This window comes from Pararge aegeria, chromosome 1, assembly GCF_905163445.1.
Source record: "Pararge aegeria chromosome 1, ilParAegt1.1, whole genome shotgun sequence".
NCBI classification, from domain to species: Eukaryota; Metazoa; Arthropoda; class Insecta; order Lepidoptera; family Nymphalidae; genus Pararge; species Pararge aegeria.
In genome coordinates, this window is record NC_053180.1 from 12,344,324 (window position 1) to 12,365,311 (window position 20,988).

The following is a 20,988-nucleotide window of genomic DNA, read 5'->3' on the forward strand; positions in this document are numbered from 1 at the left end:
CGTTTAACAATAGGTGAAGTGTGCACGCGCATAGTAAAAAGAAAAGTCTTTTTAATAGCAATGTTTGTACTGATTTTTTATTTTCTTTCAACAGTGACAGGTTAACGACTGACTACGATCTCAACTGATGGCAAATTATGATGCTGTCTAAGATGGAACACGCTAACCTAGAAAAAAAAAAGACAGCTGTAAAACTGAACCAGAAACTTAAGAGTAGGTTGATGAAATTTAGTAAAGCGATATCACGGTTTGATAAAATGATCCCTTGAACAGAGTCACGCTTCACAGGGCATGTTTAAGCGAAGTTTGGGATTCCCAGAATCCAGAATTTCTTATTTTTCTCATATGAATAAATAAAAAATAAATAAATACTGCTACTAATATATACTACGACGATACATACATCGCCATCTTGCCCCAAAGTAAGCACAGCTTGTGTTATGGGTATTAAAATAGCTGGTTAATATTTTTATATAAAATATACATAAATACTTATAATATATAGATAAACATCAGTATACTGAAAAACATTCATGTTCATTCACAAGCATTTCCCAGCTGTTGGAATCGAACCTTCGGCCTTGGACTCAGAAATAATTGTCGCTGCTTACTGCGCCAATGGGCTGTCCAATTTATGATGTTTGGTATCGAAATGCTGATCTGCTAATCTTGAAAAGGCTAAAAAGTAATCTTATTATTGTCTTCTCTGTTAGAACAATAATCGTAAACATTCAAAGGTAAACACAGCTTTATACTTTGATCCAGTCGACAAGTTAGTGACATCGGTGAGAATATCCTGTAAGGACGTATCATTATAATTCATTTGCTCGTCTTAAAACCGGATATTTATGAGTATAAAGGTATATCTATGCATCCGTCTGCGCATCCGATGTAAGGAACGCATACGTAATACTGATGACGACTTGGCTTTATTACCTACGATATACGGGTGTAACGGGAATTAATGGTACTAAATTGCTCGTTTTTTAGATAAACTACCTGGTTGGAGAGGTTGTTTAACTGCGGATTTTGTGGTCCTAGATTCGATTCCCGCATCAGCCTGAAAAAATAGTTCACGGACATGTGATAATATCCTAAAACATTTTCATTGCAGCAGTCAAAGTCTAATTCCACTTTTCCATGAGAGACAAGGCCAGTGCCAGCAATGGCTTATGAATGGGCAGAGGATGAAAATGGTGATGATTTTTATATTAATAATAATATATGTGTATATATGTTTTAATTAAATTGCTTACATTTTTGAGTGTTTCTAAAAAAGAGGTGATAGCACAGTGGATAAGAGCTCGACTTCACTTTCCGGGGGCCGAGTTCGAATCCCAGCATGCACCTCTCAAGCTATCACCGCACATCAATTAGAAAAAGTTATGTGCGTTTTAAGTAATTAAAATATCACTTGTTTCAACGTTGAAGGAAAACATCGAAAGGAAACCTGCATGCCTGAGAGTTCTACATGATGTTCACCAACCCGCACTGAGCCAGTTTGGTGGACTACTGCCTTAACTCCTTCCCATTGTGGGAGGAGACCCGTGCCCTGTAGTGGGCCGGTAAAGGGTTGATATGATGATGATAATGATGACCGTGAATGTGATGATGAATGTGAATTTGACCTTGTGTGATTGGTGCTGTCATCTTACTGCATCAGAACAAGTCTAAGATGCTGCGGGCCAAACTGTGAGATCTATAATTGGGTTGTCTTTGTTGGTAAGACCTTGGCCTAGGCCTCCCACCAGAACAAGTAAGATTTTTTTTAAAGTGCTTTGGAACCTCCAGTTTAATTTAAAAAAAAAATGATTAAATGTCCAATCGATTGCTGAACGTTTTAAAACATCACGCTACAACTCAACTTAGTTAAAAATTAAAAAAATTACTGCTGACACAAACAAATAAAATCAATAGAACTACACCTGCACCAAATATGAATACAATAATGACAGCCGGAAGTCGAACTCAAGACTTCGTCTTTGCAAGGTGACAATGTACCACAGCGACACAGAATCACAGAATAAATGGTATTCTTCTACCACATGTTATACCAACCTTGCCAAAATCTTCCGTATTCCTTCTAAATCTAGATTGGGGTTATTCAAGGAACGGATGAACAGGTCCTTAAAGCAACGCTGGCCACGGTTTAACGGTGCTGCAGAATGCAGATGTTTATGGGCGCTTGTTCATACATTCTAGAATTAAAGAAAAATAAAGCAGTAGTTTTTAACTTAACTTCTTAACAACCGAAACAGCAGACAATCGTTTCAGTAAAATATATAAATCTACAAAAACGTGATTCTCTTTGTAAATTTTTTCACTAAATATCAAAACGTTACCTGAACCCAGGAATCCTTTGCGTTTCTTTTTTTTTTTTTGAATTTCTGGGAAGCGGCGAGGTCCGAACTTTGAAATTGGGAATTTATGTACACACTAATTGTTCTTTTTATTTAAATGCTCAGGTCCAGAGGAATGCTTGATTGTTAACTTTGTAAGTTATTGTCACGCTATTCAGGAATTACTTCGTGACAGCTCTGAGATGTTTGTTGCATCGTGATTACTGAATTGGTAATATTTCACTTTAACGGTGTTTTCAGTGCTGCATAACTGCGGACATTGTATTGCCGACTGAATAAAAAACTTTTTTATCAAAGTCACCTGATTATAAAGTTTTCATACACTTCTCCATTTTCACAGCAGTTTTGTGGGTAAATGCTCAATACTTTAACATATTTAACAATTTATATTAAGTTAAACTGGATTTGAAAAGAGATGTTTTTTTTTGTTGACTGGAATCTTCTAAGAAGATACCCGATTCCCTGAGAAAGACGTTGAGTTAAGAGGGTACCCCCTCGGAAGCCAGCCTAATTAAATATTACGAGGCTCCCGCCGGGTCCACAATACTCGTTGAGCTCGTCCCGGGCATAATAAATGATCGATCTCATGTAGGTTTGGGGTATGGCAGCTTGTGCTAAAGCAAGCAGTTGTCTTCCCGGGGTTTTAAGTTGAGGTGGTGACGTTTACATCTGCTTGAGATGTGGCTAGCAGCACTTAACAAACATGAAAGGTTAAACATACTTCAAAATAAATTTTATAACGTCAATAGTCCCTTTGATTAACATAACCCCATGAAATATAAACAAGCAATTTAAGAATAGCTTGCTCAGACAAAGAGATGAGCAAATCTCCTTTAGATAAACAAAAGCAAAAGACCCAGAATGATACATTGCTTACAGACAGCATAGATTATTGGCTCACGTCTTTAATTGCCAACTAAATCAATTTGGGCGTATACCCCACCATGTTGTAGTGTATTTTATTTATTCCCTGTCAAATTTTAATTGAAATATGGACGTTCATATATCTCAATCTTGTTTATTTTATTAAGGCTTCAACCTACTCTCCTGTTTAATATAATAGTTTTCACAATAGTTTCACAAACACTTTGTTTATAAAGCCATAAATTTCCTCACCTGGAGTATTCAGTCTGAGTTAGTAACGGGCTTACCTGTTAGGAGGTATAATCGGTTTCTACACGACATAGTACCAGAACGGTAAATCCCTTGAAGCCATGGCCAAAGCTTTCCACCTGGCCAGGCCAGAGTAAACTTAGAAATCATTAATTCCCGAATTTCCCCTGCCGAGAATCGACCCCGGGACCTCCCACTTAAAACCACAGCGCTCACCGCTGCGTCAGGGAGGTATATTCAAACTCCTCATAAAAAAACTAAAGCTAGTTGTATCAGTAGTTACTGGGTTTATGGGTAGGACTTGAATTTTAATCCATCCCAAAATAGACTCGTAGGTCCAGCTGAATTTATAAACGTTTCAAACATTCAATTACAATCCTCGCACATTCCCATTCATAATATTACTTTCGGCAAAGATCCAAATGTCACTTCTGTGCCATCAGTATAAGAATACTTACATACGGAACTAAACACAATAATTCAAGAGTTATTTAGTTTTAATGCTCTTATAATATGAAGCGAGGATAATTTAACCCGGAAAAGATTTTACAAAAGGACGATTGCACAAAGATACGAATCTCCCGCTCGCAATACCTTTTTGTGGGATTCCGCACGATTTAGTGAAGAATGCCTTTTCAAACATATTTTGAACATTGGACGAAATATATTTTGAATATTAGATTAAACACCATCATCTTCAGCAATTAATGTCTTATTAATGGGCCATGTTGGAGAATAGAGTTATGACTAACATGCTTCCATCAGGGTTCAACTATTTTCCCCAAATGTTAGGACCTAATGATAACCGTTAGCAACGCCCCAACGTACTTTGCGATGCCCAGGGTGCATAAAGTGTCGACTAATATTTTCCCACCAATTCTGAGCGACCTTTCAGAGTAACCGTGAATAGCTTTCATTTCAGTGGAGGAGGATTGCCACACTTAATAAATGAAACAATTGATTTATTTTCACTGGCTGTTTTTTAATGATGAAAGTTATAAGAAAATTACAAACTAAAATTAGTATTTACAATAAATATAAGCGGTCTAACTGTTCACTTATGGGTATGGTATCCAAAATGCTGTCGCTATTGCCCCTTTGAATTGCTAGACTTAGCCGTTGGGCCACATAAGCGCCAGCTCTTGGGTCAACTTGATTTATTATTATAAAAAAATATAATGTGCTCTACGTGGGACAAAGCCTAAATTAATTTCCTAGCAAGGAAACTAAGAATTTCTTATAAATGTCTACTTTTTTTAAAGCAATGAATTACTGAACGACTGAGAGTCCGTACTATATATTTGATGACAGATCATATCGGTTACAAAATATTTTCAGTAATTAAAGATTAGGGCGCAGGAGTCCACTGAAAATGTTTTATTATAAATCAATCACTGCACGCGGTTTCAATGGAAATGGTTGTAGAAAATAAAGGACACATCCACAAATATTAAATGTCATACTTGCCAATATTATAAATATGAAAATGGGTATATTTCCGACCCTTACTAAGCACCAAGTAACTTTATCTTTACCATAGTGTTAGTTGAAAGGACATAAAGCATAAGCTACTTTTTATTCCAACCGACGTTTATTACGTTTTTTTACAAATATTTAACCTACGAGATTTGTCAAACCGTCACAAAACCGTCGCGGATAAAAAACGAGGGCAACAGCTAATTATTAAATATATAGATTAAGTATAAGTTGACTGTCATCATCATCATCATCATCATCATCATCATCTCAACCAATTGACGTCCACTGCTGGACATAGGTCTTTTGTAGGGAGTTCCACAATGCACGGTCCTGGGCCGCTTGCCTCCAACGGCTCCCAGCTACTCTCCTGATGTCACTCCTGATGATAAAAGTTGACTGTACGGAACCTTAAATGAAAGACGGTTCTAACTTAAGCTGTTTTTAAAGGTAATAAAACTTTTCGTTCTGATGTGTATAATTTTAAACCAAAGAAAAATAAAGTTGTGTATCCGAAGTGTTCTTTAGTAATACTACTCAATGCAGTGTGCAGATTCCTATAAGACCAAAAGTTGGTTTAGTTTTTAATGTAAAGATCGGGTGCGGAGAATTCAGATCCAGATTTGAATCTGCTACCACGATTATGTTTCCCTGGTAGATTGACCAATTATACATACTGCAAAATTATGAAGTCCAAACGCGATTGTTTTACTTATCCTGTCTATTTAGGAAAAATTACACTTTTGATAAATATGTAAATACCTACCTATTGAACTGAAATGGCATAAAACTAAAGATGATAGGCCTTTATAGATATTCTCTTGTTGTGAAGTCTAGCACAGGGACTTAAAAGCATAACATTCGATAACGCAAGGGTCTAAGAAGAAGCCCACAAATATTCAGGCAGGTATTTTTTACCACCATCTTACAGTCTATTATTAACATTTTATTTATGGAGTTAAAAATTCAAAGCCAAGATTTTATCCTGTATGTACTCCTCAAAATCATAAAATATATATTTTAAATTTTTCGTATCCGTACAACTACTTAAAATATATTGAACGACATCTCAAACACATAATACTTAGGTTTCTCAAATATACTACCAAACTACTCGTGATGGTTCCTAAAAAAATGGTAGGAGATACATGGCCTATCCTGCCTAGCTAAAGCTCTAAAAGTTGAGCGAGCGAGATGGAAAGTCGACATAGCTTCGCCCAAAGGGGACCGGTTGTACCAACTTCACTCTATTGCATTTTATTAACCGAAGGTCAATCCTAACCGACTGGCTCAGATGCTTCGCGGTTTCCACATAGCACGGACGTGTAACGACGTCCGCAAGAAATAAACTTTAACGTCACCAAAATATTATTAAAACGAATTAATATCAGGTGTTGCAGAACTTTCTATAGTGTTTAATTCATTATCTGTAGTAAGTGATTCGTTGTTAAATTCTATAAAGAAAGTTACTTTGACGTTTTACTGTGCTGTGCTAGAGTTTTGGTTTTGTTTGAGGTTTATGAACTGCATCCGGAATCTTTTAGGTTATTCGGTGAGTGTTTTTTAATCTACAGTTATTAGTTAAAACGCTTATAATTAACTGATGCGTTAAGTGTAACACTTAACTTAATTAAGAAGTTTTTAGAGTGAAGAATAAGTTTATAAAAGTGAATGTGTATCGAGCTTTCAACTTATTGTTCCTTTTGGTTTAGTCTTTTTCAAAAGTAGACTGTAAGTAAGTTGCCGTTTAGGGTTGTCACATTAGATTTTATATTGAACGTAAACTAATGGAGTAAAATAGTAGTAGATAATTCAATGTTTTAGTAGTTTAAATGTATGTTCTTTTTAATAGTGGTGGCATGATATAATTTATTCGCATGCTTGTTTTGGTTCTTGAATTAAAATACTTTATATATCTAAAGAATGTAAGACATGCGTAAATTTTAAGTAGAAATAAAAGGTGGTTTGTTCCACGGTGATGATGAGGTTTGATTGCAACAGCTTCACTAACAAAAAAGATAAATATTGCAATCCAGTTTTAAAGTCCCATTGGTATCAGAGGTCTAGTCCTATTCAGCGTTCGACTTTGTTTTAGGTACACCGTGAGCATTAAAGACGTTTCCAAAATGGTTTATAACCCCTTAGTCGTTCCGTACAAATTTCTATAGTAACATTCACATTTTTTTTAAGTAACTTTGTTGTAATCATCATCAGCCTAATTTATCTCCCAATGTGCTACTAGAGCCTCCTACATCCAGGAGTTATCGAGTGTAAACGTGCTCATCATCCTTTAGGAAGCCGTATTTTTACGCCATGAATTTAATTTATAATAGGTACAAACGATATTTTTGTCATTTCTTTTTCGATGATGAACATGCCAAGGTTAATGATAATTTATGTTATGATTTATGCCAACATTAGGAATGTTGGCACAAATCATAACTTAAGCTGGAAGGTCCGGTGTGATAAGCGTATTATCACAATCATCTGATGATAATCTTCAACTCGCTCGCCCTCAACAAGTCAGATGGCAATCGCTCTATGTTAAAACTGGTAGCGTGTTAAATACTCGTATGTGTTAGGATATAGGAACCTTTTATATATGCCGAAACCATTCTATGTCAAGGATTTTGTGGCTTCTGCCTCTAAATCTTTGAATGGTTATTGAACCCTTCCATAAATTCGCTACAGTCTCTTCCTGGAATCACTGGCAACTATCTTTGATAATATATTCCGGCTTTACGATTGTAAGCCAGTTTCCTCCCACATGATGTAGGTACCTATTCTGTAATTTGCATGGACCTGAGCGGTAGAACATAGAACAGATTTTTTTTAAATTTTTTACGCTATTTTAGCATTGTGCAGAACAAGGTCTTAAGAAATAAACCGCATGCACAGCATGAACTGTTTACACAATAAACTATAATAATGCTTAAATTGGTACAGCGCTAGTGACCACCGTCACATTTGTAGAAGTCATTTGATGAATATATAGTATAGTCTTCCATGGAACAAGAATACAAAAAGTATCGCCCATTGGCTACTGAAAAAAAAATATGAGTGAGAGGTTACGAATAAGGGTTCCAATAAACTGCCATTTATGCTGAACGACATAAGCTCAGCACTGTTCAATTATAACTAAGGTGGCGAGGCAGAAATAGGCACATACGAATATTTTTAGATCTTATTCGTGTGGCACAATAAAAATGACAAATAACGCTTTAATAAAATCACTCAAGCCAAATTATTCATCACTCTCCTTCATCATCATAATTAAACAAAGCCCAATGTGCATAAGTAGTTTGTATAGAGATTTACAAATTCAATAGTTCGTGGCGATTTTGTCTCGTAGTTCTCCGCGACTCTTTTAGTGCATCGTCTGTCTATACTGGTGTCACAGCAGCATCGCTGAACTAATAAAAAATACTAGACTCAATAAATGATCTCAATGGTGATGAGCGAATCATATCAAAAAACTAAGAGATGTTTGTGTTGCGCAACTGTCGCGCTACGGGTTGTTTGTAATTAATCTGTATAAATTCATACGCGCTGCACCCGTGCTGCTGTTGCACGGCAAATAGCAGTTAATTTGGATGCAGCCTTAGTTGTAGTGAAAACAAAACAAATTACGCTGGAGCTTTAAAAATTGCATCCCTAATGTGTTTTTGCGGAAAAAATGATAAAAAAAACTCATAATAATCTGTAGATTCATTTTAAAATAGACGAGACAGGTTTTTTCTCAATATCTTGTTACAGCCAGTCTTGAAATTGTCTTTTTTTCACTTTGGCAAGAAGATAACTCGATTTCGTTCGCGACATCGTCTGTTTGAAATGATGGCAAAAGGTAGTATCGCAAAATATTGAGTGAGCTGATCTATCGTGATAAAAAAGAGCGTATTTATATGGTTCGGTTAGATTAAAGGTTAGAAAGTCTACGAAATTACCAGTTATTAATACTAAAAAATATTCTTGTATATAAGTTCGTAGTAAGTAAAAATATTAATATAATTTATCAAGTTTAAGTTGTAAATATTTCTACATAATTTTTCCCAAGTTATAGATATTGAAGTTACAGACAAACCAATTCTGAACACTACTTATATTACATGTATGTATAACGCTTGTTCCTTACCTCAAGGTTGCGTTGCAGTTTTATTTTTTGTTCAATATCGAAAGTTGAGTAGTTTGTCTCAATAACCATTGTCACAACAAGTTTTTTGTTGTTAACTGGCCGTAGATGTTCGTAAATTTGATAAAAAAAATTCAATTCACTAAAATGGTAACCCGGTTACTATAACTGGATCTATAGGACTATTATAAATAGTAAGTAGAGATCATTATAACCTTTTATTTAAACTAGTAGTTCACCTCGTAATAAGACCTCACGTTTTAAAGGAAAACTTTTATTATTTATGACTATAACTGATGTGTCTATATTAAAGTTACATCTTAAGAAATTAAGTAGTGTTGTTTTAAGTATGTTCTAAAACTTAAAAAAAATACGAATTAAACGTACGTTTTTTTAGGTAGGTAGGTATATGTAAATATATGCATTAGTTTTTACTAAGAAAGAAATTATGTCCAAATTCAACGAAGTATACTCGGTTTAAGAATACAGTTGAATTGTACTGTTGTTGAATTTCTCGACCCTTATCTTCGTTGTCGTGAACCAAAACAAGAATATATTGCATCGTATCAGGGCATTACTTAATATTTAGTACCTTTTCGACAACCCTTTACAATAGTTACAAAGTTGCTGTTGTCATAAAGGTTGACGCAAACCAATGAGAGGAACGACGATAATTTCCGTGTAGAATGTATAACATTTAAATACATAGAGTTAAGTAAACGTATCATCATTATAATCAACCCATTACGGTTCACTAAAGGGCACGGGTCTTCTGTCAGGATAAGAAGGGCCAAGGCCGTAGTCCACAACGCTGGCCCACTGCAGATTGGTAGATTAGACAAGCATTGAAAACATTATGGAGAACTTTCAGGCAAGCAGGTTTCCTCACGATATTTTCCTTCCCCGTTAAAGACAGAAAGAAAATTTATATTTTTTTTTTATAAAAAAAGTTTTATTATACGTTGCGCCACACATTACAATGTTAACTACTACAACACTAATGTGTGTGTGGAACAACCTAGAAAAATGAGCCAGCTCAGCATTGGGCTGCATGCGCCATGCAATGGGAGCATATAGCGCGAAAGTCAATAAGTCATATTTAATTGCTTAAAGCGAGCATACCTCCATAACTCTGAAAAGTTAGAGGTGCGTGTGCCGCGATTGAACTCAGGAAGGAAAGTCAAACCCTTATCCACTAGGCTATCATTACCTCAGCCTAAACATATACCGATACACTTTTCGCACTTTTTATTTTTACTCCGTCGCCTGTGTAAATCGGTTTTTTAATTAAGTTTTAATTTTAGTAAACGCTTGAACCAATTATTTTATCGTTTATTTTGCAACCAATTAAATTTTTGGTCAAATCTAACCACAAAAACTGTATCACTCTAATTATATTTAGTTAACGTACCACTAAACTTAAGTTACCAGAACAATTATTTTATAGTCAATGAGACATAAAAACACAGAGGAAAAAAAAACGTATGCAAATCGACCAATAAAACCGGAAAAATCGGTGTAAATTCATACAAGAATGCACATAATTAAAATACCTCTGCCATTGGAATATGGTTTAAAAATGGTTTTGAATAGCTTGCACCACAACGCTTACTGCCTACTACACTGGTTTGCACTTGCCTTTATAAGAAGTCTAGCAATACATCTAATATCTCACTTGATTCGTACCAGCCTCTTATGTCGTATATTTTATCGAAGCCAGTAAATTTTTAGATAAAAACATTAGCCACTGAGGACAGAAGTGCAGTCCAGTATCAAGTTGTAATATTTCGTACTACGCATAGTATATTTTACCTAATCGGCTACAGAAAACTAACTAGCAACTATTTTTTTTATTCTAAAAAACGAAGAAAAGCACGAATTATAATATATACTATACATTATACATTCTACTAAGCTACTACTATTATAAGTGTATAAACATGTATATTTATTTCTCCATAAAGTTTTGATATTGCTGATAAAATTATTAATATTTGCTTATTTTTTCATTCCGAATACAAGCCTTCTGCAATAAAAAATTAAAACTATGATGTAACTATGTAGAAATGTACCTATAATACAACTCGCAATTACAAATTTATTTAAAAAGTTAATACAACTTTTGGAGATTGAGAGAGATTTAGAATGACGGATTTTAGAGTGAAGACTTTTCCAAATTATTTCTCCTCCATACGCGTAGCCAGAAGTGGGACTAAAATTGGCTGATAAGTATTGCTCAACATGTCTAGCCTTACATTAGATTACGTACCTACTCATTAAACTTAAACCTAATGTGGAACACATTAAACATTATCTTCGTTAAAGCATCTTGGTGTTTCTATGAAATTCATTTTAAATAACATTTTATTAACTATTAAAGGTCTGCAATAGCCGACTGAAGCTATGAAATTATTAGTGCTTGAAACTTGTAGAAATTAATTGCTCTTTAAACATTTAAATGGTTTCTTTATTGACAAAGACTAGTGGTAAAGCGATGGAATTTGTTGAGCAACATTGGTTTGACCAACGTTTAATTAATTCCCACATTACATAGAGATATGTAATCAGTCCATAGTTTTAATATAGTTCTTATAGCTGCTATTTGAATTTAATGACCACAATGCCAATTCTGCTGTATTTGTACAGCAAAATTGGTATCTTAACAAAGTTAATAAGTCTAACAGTACTGACATCCATTTCATTGTGTTATTTGCGGCAAAGGATAGGACTATTTTTAATTGGCAATTTAACTGGTCCTAATCTCTTTGGTCAAGTAGCTCAGATAAAGAGGGCCTGGGTCCGACTCCCAGGTCGGACTAAAAGTTTTGTTATATATTGGTATTTCAGTCAATAATAACTCAGTACCAGCCCAGAGTAAATCAGTTGGTGATGTTGACAGAAAACGGATCCTGCGGGGTTTTAAAAAACCTCTGGACAGATGCGGCCTTGAGAAACATATGAACAACTCATGCATGCAGGATTTCTCACGATCTCTAATGCACCGATAAAGCAAGTGGTATTCAATTAAACTAAGGCGGTGATAGCCCAGTGCGTAGGACTTCGACTTCACTTTCAGGAAGCGGAGTTCGAATCCTAGCACGCATCTCTAACTTTTCTAAGTTATGGGAGTTTTAATTACTAAATTATCACTTCTTTCAATAGTGAAGGAAAACATCGTAAGGAAACCTGCATGCCTGAAAGTTCTCCATAATGTTTTCGAAGGCGTGTTGAGTCCAGTGATGGACTACGGCCTTATTCCCATCTCATTGTGGGAGGAGACCCGTGCCCTGTAATTGGCCGGTAATCGGTTGATATGATTTTTGTTTTTTTTTTAATTTTGATGATTTCATTAAAGCGCATATAAATCCCCAAAATTAGAATAGCGTTCCATTGCTTGAACTCAGTTCCCCCAAGATGGAAGCCGAAACTCTATCCTAGTGGTTAAGGAATTATGTGCGTTTTATGCTCTCACTGCTTTTAGACTATTTCTATTGAAACTTAACAAAACATTATCACTTATCGATTCTGCTAAGTCTGCAGTTGAATATAACAATCAAGTGCGTTTGTTGTTTGTCAATGTTATATCACAATTTCACAAGCGCCTTGACCGCTTTGCGTTTAAATGTTTAAAGTTTTTACTTCCGCGTTCGTACAGTGATCATGTTAACTTTTAGTCGACTCGGTAGTAATCCGTAGTTAAACATGTATTCCAGCAAGGCATAGATACCACAATGTCAGCATATCATTGTTATTTAATAAATCGCTATAGGTTATGAAGATAGGTATCTATAATTACTAATATAGTTCAAGGATGAAAAATGATGAAAATCAAGATTAATAGTTCCTAATCGTGACCTAGTCAAATAAAAAATTATCGCGATAGGCACTGATAAAATAACAAAGTTGACATTGGCCCAGTGGTTTATTGTTTGCCAATTAGTTGCCTATTTATGTATTTGTAAAATTTATCAAATAATTTTTACCTAAACGGACCAAGGTTGCGATATTTTTAAACAGTAAAAATCTACATACCTATTAAAAATATCGCGACCTAAACATAAACATCCTTTGAATGACACCATGTACCATGTTATGTTATACTCGTTTGAACAAACTTAAGGTTACCTTAACTTATTTTCCTGCGATAGCTATAAATCTGCAAAAAAATACTACAGTTAGTTATTCTACAGATCTCCTCATTTCTGATCTTAGCTCTGATATTTGATCACGTAGAGATACTCCTAGCAGCTCTCTCCATCGCCCGCTGACTGACTCTGAGCCTTATGATAAAAATATTGTATTTTTATATAAAGTTAATCGGTAATTTATACACTAACCTCGATATAATAATGTGTATTTAATTTAGTTTAAAGTCTGGCACACATTAAGACAGGTAGCAATAAGAGCATATCACATTACTAAAATCCGCTCGCTTGTGACCACTTTCACACATTCCATATGGGCTATTGAACATTACTGCAACCTGATACAATTATCCATTGAACGACTGTATACGTTATCCAAATATTTTTAGAGGCTCCGAAGGGAAGTTGCAACAGCTGGGAAGATACTGATGGGAAACGACCATTAAATTAGACTTTAATAGAAACTTCGTATGCCTAGGTTGTCTTAAAAATAACCTTAAATTATAAGGCAGCCTTTACACCTTAATACTGTGGACCTCTTATATTCTACACGAGAAGACTAGATTCTTGTATTGTAATATTCTTTTGTTTTATTGCAATAAGGTTAATCTATCTTAGTATGTGCCAAAACCTTTGTAAATTGGAAATGTTACACTTCAACATAACTAACAACTCGGTTATTACCACTAGCTAGTGAAATCAACGGGGACTTACGTCTTAACTTATTCTCCGAGACTAGGCAAAATCCTAATAATTTTTTGCGCGACCGCTAGATCCACGCGCTATTTCATATTCTTACTAACTAAAGCTTATCTAGCGTAACCTAACAGGAACAGGGCGACCGTACGCATTGCTAATATTAACCATAAACAAACCTAAATATAACAACACCTAAAGAAGCAATTGAGCTCTCTCTCTCTCTCTCTCTCTCTCTCTCTCTCTGTCTTTCTTTTTAATACTTTACATATATAATTAACTAATATTCAAAATTTGCTTTTTGAAATTCAATTAGGTACGTCTATAGCTAATCAAAATAAAATAAGTTGTAAGAATGTTTAACTAAGTACCTAAGGATCCCTATAATTATTTTCTGATATTTTCATTGTAGTCGCGAACAAAAAAGTTATGACTTCATAAAGCACCGGCAATATTTTTTTTGTTTTATAGGTAATTGCAGATTGCTCATTTAGCAAGTCGTGAGCTACTTGATGCACCCGAGGTCACACTTCGATTTCCTACCAATAATTGTGGCGTCATAATACTATACGCATCATCGTTTTATGTCTTCTTATAAAGGTCAATATTTAAAACTAACTTTTGCGTAAGTATTAGTCAGGGTTCTGGGATGGTATTGATCTTTATACTTCTCAGAACAAGCTAAAAATCCCGGGATCTGTTTCGGTACAGACTTTTATTTTTGTCCAGCACAGCGCTACACCTAACCTTGTAACTTCGAATAAAGTTTTATTTATTCATTTTGTTTTAAGAAAATAAGCGAATGTTTTTGTATTCATGAATGGAATATTTTCAGAAAAATTATCAACATTTAAGTAACTACGCACTAAGTTAAGGTAAGAATATTACGGCGATAATATAGACAATATTCTTAACATCCACTGATTAAAATAAAATGAACTTAATCTTAATTCTAATTGAGTAGCAGATAGTTAATTAGTTTTAACTGGCTGTGCACTGGCAGTTAAAACCAGCTGGAAGTTATAATATAATATGTGTATTAGATTTTTGGTGTAGATTATTTCAAAGACCTGAGGCTGATGTCTCCTACAACAACCGAATCAAAGGTTGATCAATGACAAAACCGTTTCCGTTGTTATCCAATTAATGTACTAAGCAAGCCTCTATAGTGGGTGCCTTTTCACGTTGTGTTTTCTTTTTGCTCGGTTACCTTAAGTTTCACAATATATTGGTTAAGAAAGAAGCATACACTGCTGATTGCAAACAAACTTCTTTTACTTCCCACTCCTTATAATATTTATTTCTTATATATTTTAATTTGTTATTGATCTACGACCAAGACAACAGATTGTGTTCAGAACCCTTTGAAGCCTTTGAAGAAGCTTTAATTTGACTACTGTAGCCGTCCCCATCACGTTATTGCAATAAAAATTGTAATATATACGCATCGAAAATGCCCGTTTCAGTGTGATATTTGAGTAAGGAAAGTTTTAAATTTGACTTTTTGTATTGCCGCTACACTAAACCTAGAATTAATTCTACTTAAACAAGTATTCCGATCGATACAATATGTCATTTTACTCGAAGGCTACCAATCCGTACTTGGTTGACTATGGCTGTGTTATTCTGAAAGGAGACCCGTGCTCTGTGGTGAGCCAGTTATGGATGGTTTAAATTCACAAATCAGCCCGACAGATGGCGCTGGAGTCGGCTAGTTTATCTATATAATTGTATGAATCTTTAACAACTTACTCGAAATGTTTACATTTAGACATACTTTATCAAACAGTGAACAGTGAATGATGAAAACCTTTACCCAGAATATATTTATCTTTACGATAAGGCTTCATCTAAGACTGTATGTTGCCCTACCAGCTTTACTACAGTAAACCATCTATCAAAGCAGATTGTTTTCAATTTCGAAGAGACAACTACGATTTTATGGATATCTCAGTGTTCGTAAAATAGTATTTAGAATTTTTTTAAAAGGATTAACACATGTTTCGTTTCAAAATAAAACTTTTTAGCGTAAAGGCCTTAAACCCTATTATCTCCCTGTTAGAAACCCGTCAAGAGGCCATATTAAACAGGTCGTAAGCCGAGCTGCTTGTCTTTTGTTTGATTTATGTGTTCCCTTCACATTTATCATCCTACAGCTTATATCTATGTTGACAGCTTGTTTCCAGGAACGGCAAAAAATGTATCACCCTTTTTTATTTGCAATGTGTTTCTGGAAATGTATTTTTTATACGATCAACTGATCTTCATTATCCTTTACTAGCTCGCGGGAATTGATAAAAAAGATATATTTTACAATGGCTTAATTTCCGTTTTCCCGTCGTTTCCATTCTGCAATTTTTAAATCGCTACGCTAAAGTCACTAGTAAAAAAACACCGTCATTTATTTTGTGCTTATAGTGTATCCTTATACATTTAAAATCAATTTCTATGTTACCCATTTACTTAGCTAAAATAATCCTTATTTCACAGGGAATGCTTAATAGATATTCAATTGAATTTATACCTTAGCATTGATGTTTCAAGTTTTATAACGCTACGGAATCGTCTATAAATCCTTTATGATGAACATGTTGAAAAAGAGAAAATATAGGATTTGACTAAGACTGCATCATTCATGTCTAGGTCTGGTTCAACTAAAGCGCAGATGTACGAGTAGTACAATCTATTTACTACATAGCCCAAATTATCTCGATTTAAATACTTTGGTATTCATTTGCTCAATAATAAAAACAAATGCATGACGGATATAAAAATTATTTCACGTTCGAAAGGTCAAAAGTCTAAATTGGTCATCATGCAAATATGGCGGACGAAATGATTTTGCTCACGTTCGCGTTTCTTGACAACGCTGATTTTGAATACAAGGAAAAAAGGAAATTGATGAACTCACTATAGGTTAGTTATTCTATTAATTTGTCTTGTTATTCTGCGCTTCTTTTTACGAAAATACAAATCAATCAATTGCGCCGGTTAAGCAATGTTAACACTGGTCGGTTTTGACCAGTTTGAACTGAACTGGTCAGCAACTAACCAAATTTCAAGATTCCATTCCTCGGATAGCACGAATGCTTGGTCATTATTACTAACACCTGATAAAACCTAACCTTGACCTAATGAGTAAGACTCAAAAGAATCATCAGAGACTCTTAGTGGGTCTAAGACTTACCTTCTTACAGCTTTGCTCATTCTTACAAACATTCATTATTGCATTATCAATATAAAAATATACGCATTATCTACTTATAAAATTTACTGATAGTAAAATACCTTATCAATGCTATCAGAATTTCCATATTGATAAAGCAAACGATGTAGTTTATATTTAAGGGTTACTACTGTTTACTTCTGCTACAAAAATTGGTCAGCTTGGTATGACACAAGTCTCTCTCACCATCAAATATATTTATTTCGAGCATGATCTATTCAATTTGTTGAAAATAGTTCCCCTTTGGGAATTTTCATAACTTATTACTCATCTATCCAGAAGTTTCGGTGGTTTGGAGTCCTTATTTTGCCAACTAGAGAACCAAGCTTTCATTTCTGCGAGCTATATCATTGGCAATTAAGTCTTTAAAACTTCCGTTTTTCTACGAAGAGGCGATGGTAAAATGTTATCCATTTTATACACCTACCAGTGAAAAACTTTAGGACTGTAAAAGTCAATTAATTTTATACGTCATATTACTCACTAATTGATGCAATAAAATGTGGATATTTCCTTAATGACAATTTAAGTACATAAATATAATAATATCATTTTGGGCAACCCTATCTTTATCGTACACCTATTGCTAGGAAATAGTGTCAGCCGATAACCCAATAAATATTAGATATTGGTCGATATAAATACTCTTGTGAAAGTCCCAAATTCTAATAGGCACTTGACCGAGATATAATTAGATAAAACATGGCGTATAAACCTATGTTATTACTACGTTATTTTACTACTGTCTGTAAGTTTAAACCTAGTCACTCATTTCTAATATTTCATACATAATATCAAATTTCCAATTTCAATTTCACGTGAAAATCAGTGTGAAATTCGGCGATTAAGTCAACTTATGAGACCAATAGTTAGTAAGGCCCATTAAATAAAAGCGGCATAAAACCATGTAGTGGAAATCCCTATAAGATACCTGTATAGTTTTGTATTCCTACCACAATGGTCTGATCTCGTACCTCGTATAGTTAATGCGAGGTACGGGATATTTGAAGTATTTAGTACCAATAAATATTTATTTGATTTACAAAACTTTTTTGATACACAAATGAAGTGGATTTTGAGCGCAGAAAACCTGAGTTCATAGAATTTAAATAGTCAGTTATAAATAAGTAATAAGGATTCTGAAAGGCAAATCGACAGAAAAGTATTAGACAGATATTTCACCGCTCAAAACCCTGTAACAAGTAACTACCATAGATTTTCAATTCACTGAATTAATACATAAATATAAATCTAAGCATTCTAAGAAAATTCCATAGTATACAAGATAATATCGCATTTAGAGACAAACTTTCTGCACAACAGATTATATACAAAATCATTATTTAATTCCCTATTTGATTTTGTTTAGATTCCGTTTCATACTTTGAGTTTGTGCTAATGACTTGTAAATGCGTTTCTATGTTTCCTCATTAATTCTAACCAATTAATAGTCCAAGACGAAGAAATTAAATTATTTGCATAACTAACTTCCAGGCGCATAGTTCTGCTGTATTATTAGTAATTACCCCGTCTTGCAATTGATGATACAAGGTTCGATGCCCGCTTATTAGTATCTAGGAATTCAAAGCTGTATTTATAAACCTATATCGGTTTAAATATTCTTAAGCCAAGTTACAATATAATACTAGTACAGTGTAGTATCGTTTATAACTTCGTGGTGAGAAATCCGGCCTCTTTCACCAAGGAACCGAGGTAATCTCTTCGGAGCTATTAGGAGATATAGAGAGAGATATTCGACTTATTTACATTACTTACGTAGTCAGAGCTAAAGTAAGTAACGTAAATACTCTATGTTTTTTTTTAAATTCTTTTATTCAAGAAATTCAATTTGAGCAATTAAGTTATAAGCAAGTTAAATCTTCAAAGCGTACTCAAGCGTTGCAATAAGTCCCAAAGGTACTTTCTTGTTGAAACATTATATTGTACCGACGTATATTTTACATAACACCTAACACGGTTAAATAAAAACGCAAATACAACAATGCTAATGTGGGTGTGAGCCAAGGAGACGAATTGATTGATGTATCGAAATATGATGGATGAGTTGAAATGATCTCATTTGGCCTCACCCATTGTTCCCATAATGATAAAACAATTTTTTTCCTCGGGTATATTGAAAAATGGATTACGTCGCGGCCTCAACTAAAGGCAGAGGTAAAGAGTAGAAGAACCATTAATTTAACTAATAATTTTCAGGGCTCATTTTCCCTTTAGTGTGTCCTTTTAAGTTCATATTGTTATGAGTTAAAATCTAATCCGCAATGGGCCAGCGTGATGGAATTAACTCATTCTCATTGTGGGAGGAGACCCGTGCCCTGTAGTGAGCCGGTAATGGGTTGATATGATGATGATGATGATGATGATGGTGATGATTATTATGCAGTGGACGTCCGCAGTCTGAAATGATAATAATGAAAGTCTTACTGCCATTATTCTACCGACTTGAATAAACTTTGATTAAGTGATCCACCCAATCGATTGATTTGCAGTGCTACGATTTAGCAACAACACCCTCATATTTCTCTATATTTCTCCTTATGCTTTGTTCGTAACTAGTCGAATTATAGTAGAATTATTTAATTAGTCCAAACACGTCTCCTTACAAAAAACTGTTTGTATTCTCATTAGTGTTACATTCAAATATTTGAACCCGACATTCCGTGATCTAACCAGCTTGACATAACATTTAAAGTGTAATTAACACACAAATACGAAGATAAACTTTTTCGACTTTTTATTTACACTCTGTGTATATTTCACGAACTTTGTAAACTTGGAAACGTATTTTATTACAAAGGAGATTAAAGCAAACGTGAGGCGTCAGTAATGTTGACTTTATTTCTTACAACTAGAATTTTCCTGGTATTTTTTATTCAATACCAGTTTAGAAGTTCTTTGTGCACTATAATAAGATCACAAAGCTGTGTTTGTTTGTTTGTATCATTTATTAAGGTTTGGTATAATAGAATTAAATTTTCTATCAATTTCTCACATCACCACAAATAATAAACGAGGGTTAAAACCATGGAGCAAAGCAAATACATTATACCCATTTGTAGTTAAATCACCCAAAAAGGGACGCTGTAAATAAACCAAGCATAGAAAATACATACACTAACATTTTATATAAATATTCCTAGGCTAAGTTAATAACGTAGGAAATATTATACCAACACTAATCTAAAATATGATAAAAATACACGTAGGTCTACACACTAAGTCTTTTACTACCTGCTATCCTGGGCTGAATTTATGAATTAACGAATATAGGAGTGTTCTCTTATCGCCCATTTTTAATACTTGTCCGTATACAAAGTTCCTTCAATAAATTGTTTTAAGTCAGTCATACCAGTACAAACAGGTCATACGTTAAAAGTAAATATTTATATAGAAAGTCTATACAAAAATTTTATCATTGCTTAAGTAGATACATGCCTACTTACTCGTAAGTAGTTATTACCCTTTCACCATTCAGGAGTTTTAGAAATCCGTTAAAGACAAAGAACTGACCTCTGGCCTCGTGTTTAAAAAGGAAGAAAAACATACATTTTCGACATTGTTCCATTGAAATACTTTCTAAAGGTACTTACCGCTAATGGAAGTTGACACTTGAAATGGTTAGTACCTACTCGAAAAAAGGTCTCATTTACAATTAGATATATTAATAATATTTAGTTTTGAATAGATAAGTTATAGTTAATTCTTCTTTAAATTGTAATGTAATTTATATTTTATTTATTTTTATAAACATTTGCACACTGTGTGACAGTCGATTGTGAAGGGTCTGTTTAATGAAATGTGTTCTTGCTGTGTACCTACAAT

General features: G+C 34.2%; 1 protein-coding gene across 3 annotated transcripts in view; it reads left to right on the forward strand.

The window, feature by feature from the left end:
* LOC120636990 overlaps nucleotides 1–20,988 on the forward strand; it is a 350,702-nt gene that overhangs the window by 205,918 nt on the left and 123,796 nt on the right. For 2 of the 3 annotated variants that reach the window (XM_039908571.1, XM_039908581.1), the window contains exon 1: nucleotides 6,261–6,501. The exons of the other annotated variant lie outside the window; for it this stretch is intronic. The gene's annotated coding sequence lies outside the window, so the exon portion shown is untranslated. Of the gene's footprint in view, nucleotides 1–6,260; nucleotides 6,502–20,988 lie in introns of those variants that run through there. 3 annotated transcript variants of the gene reach the window in all.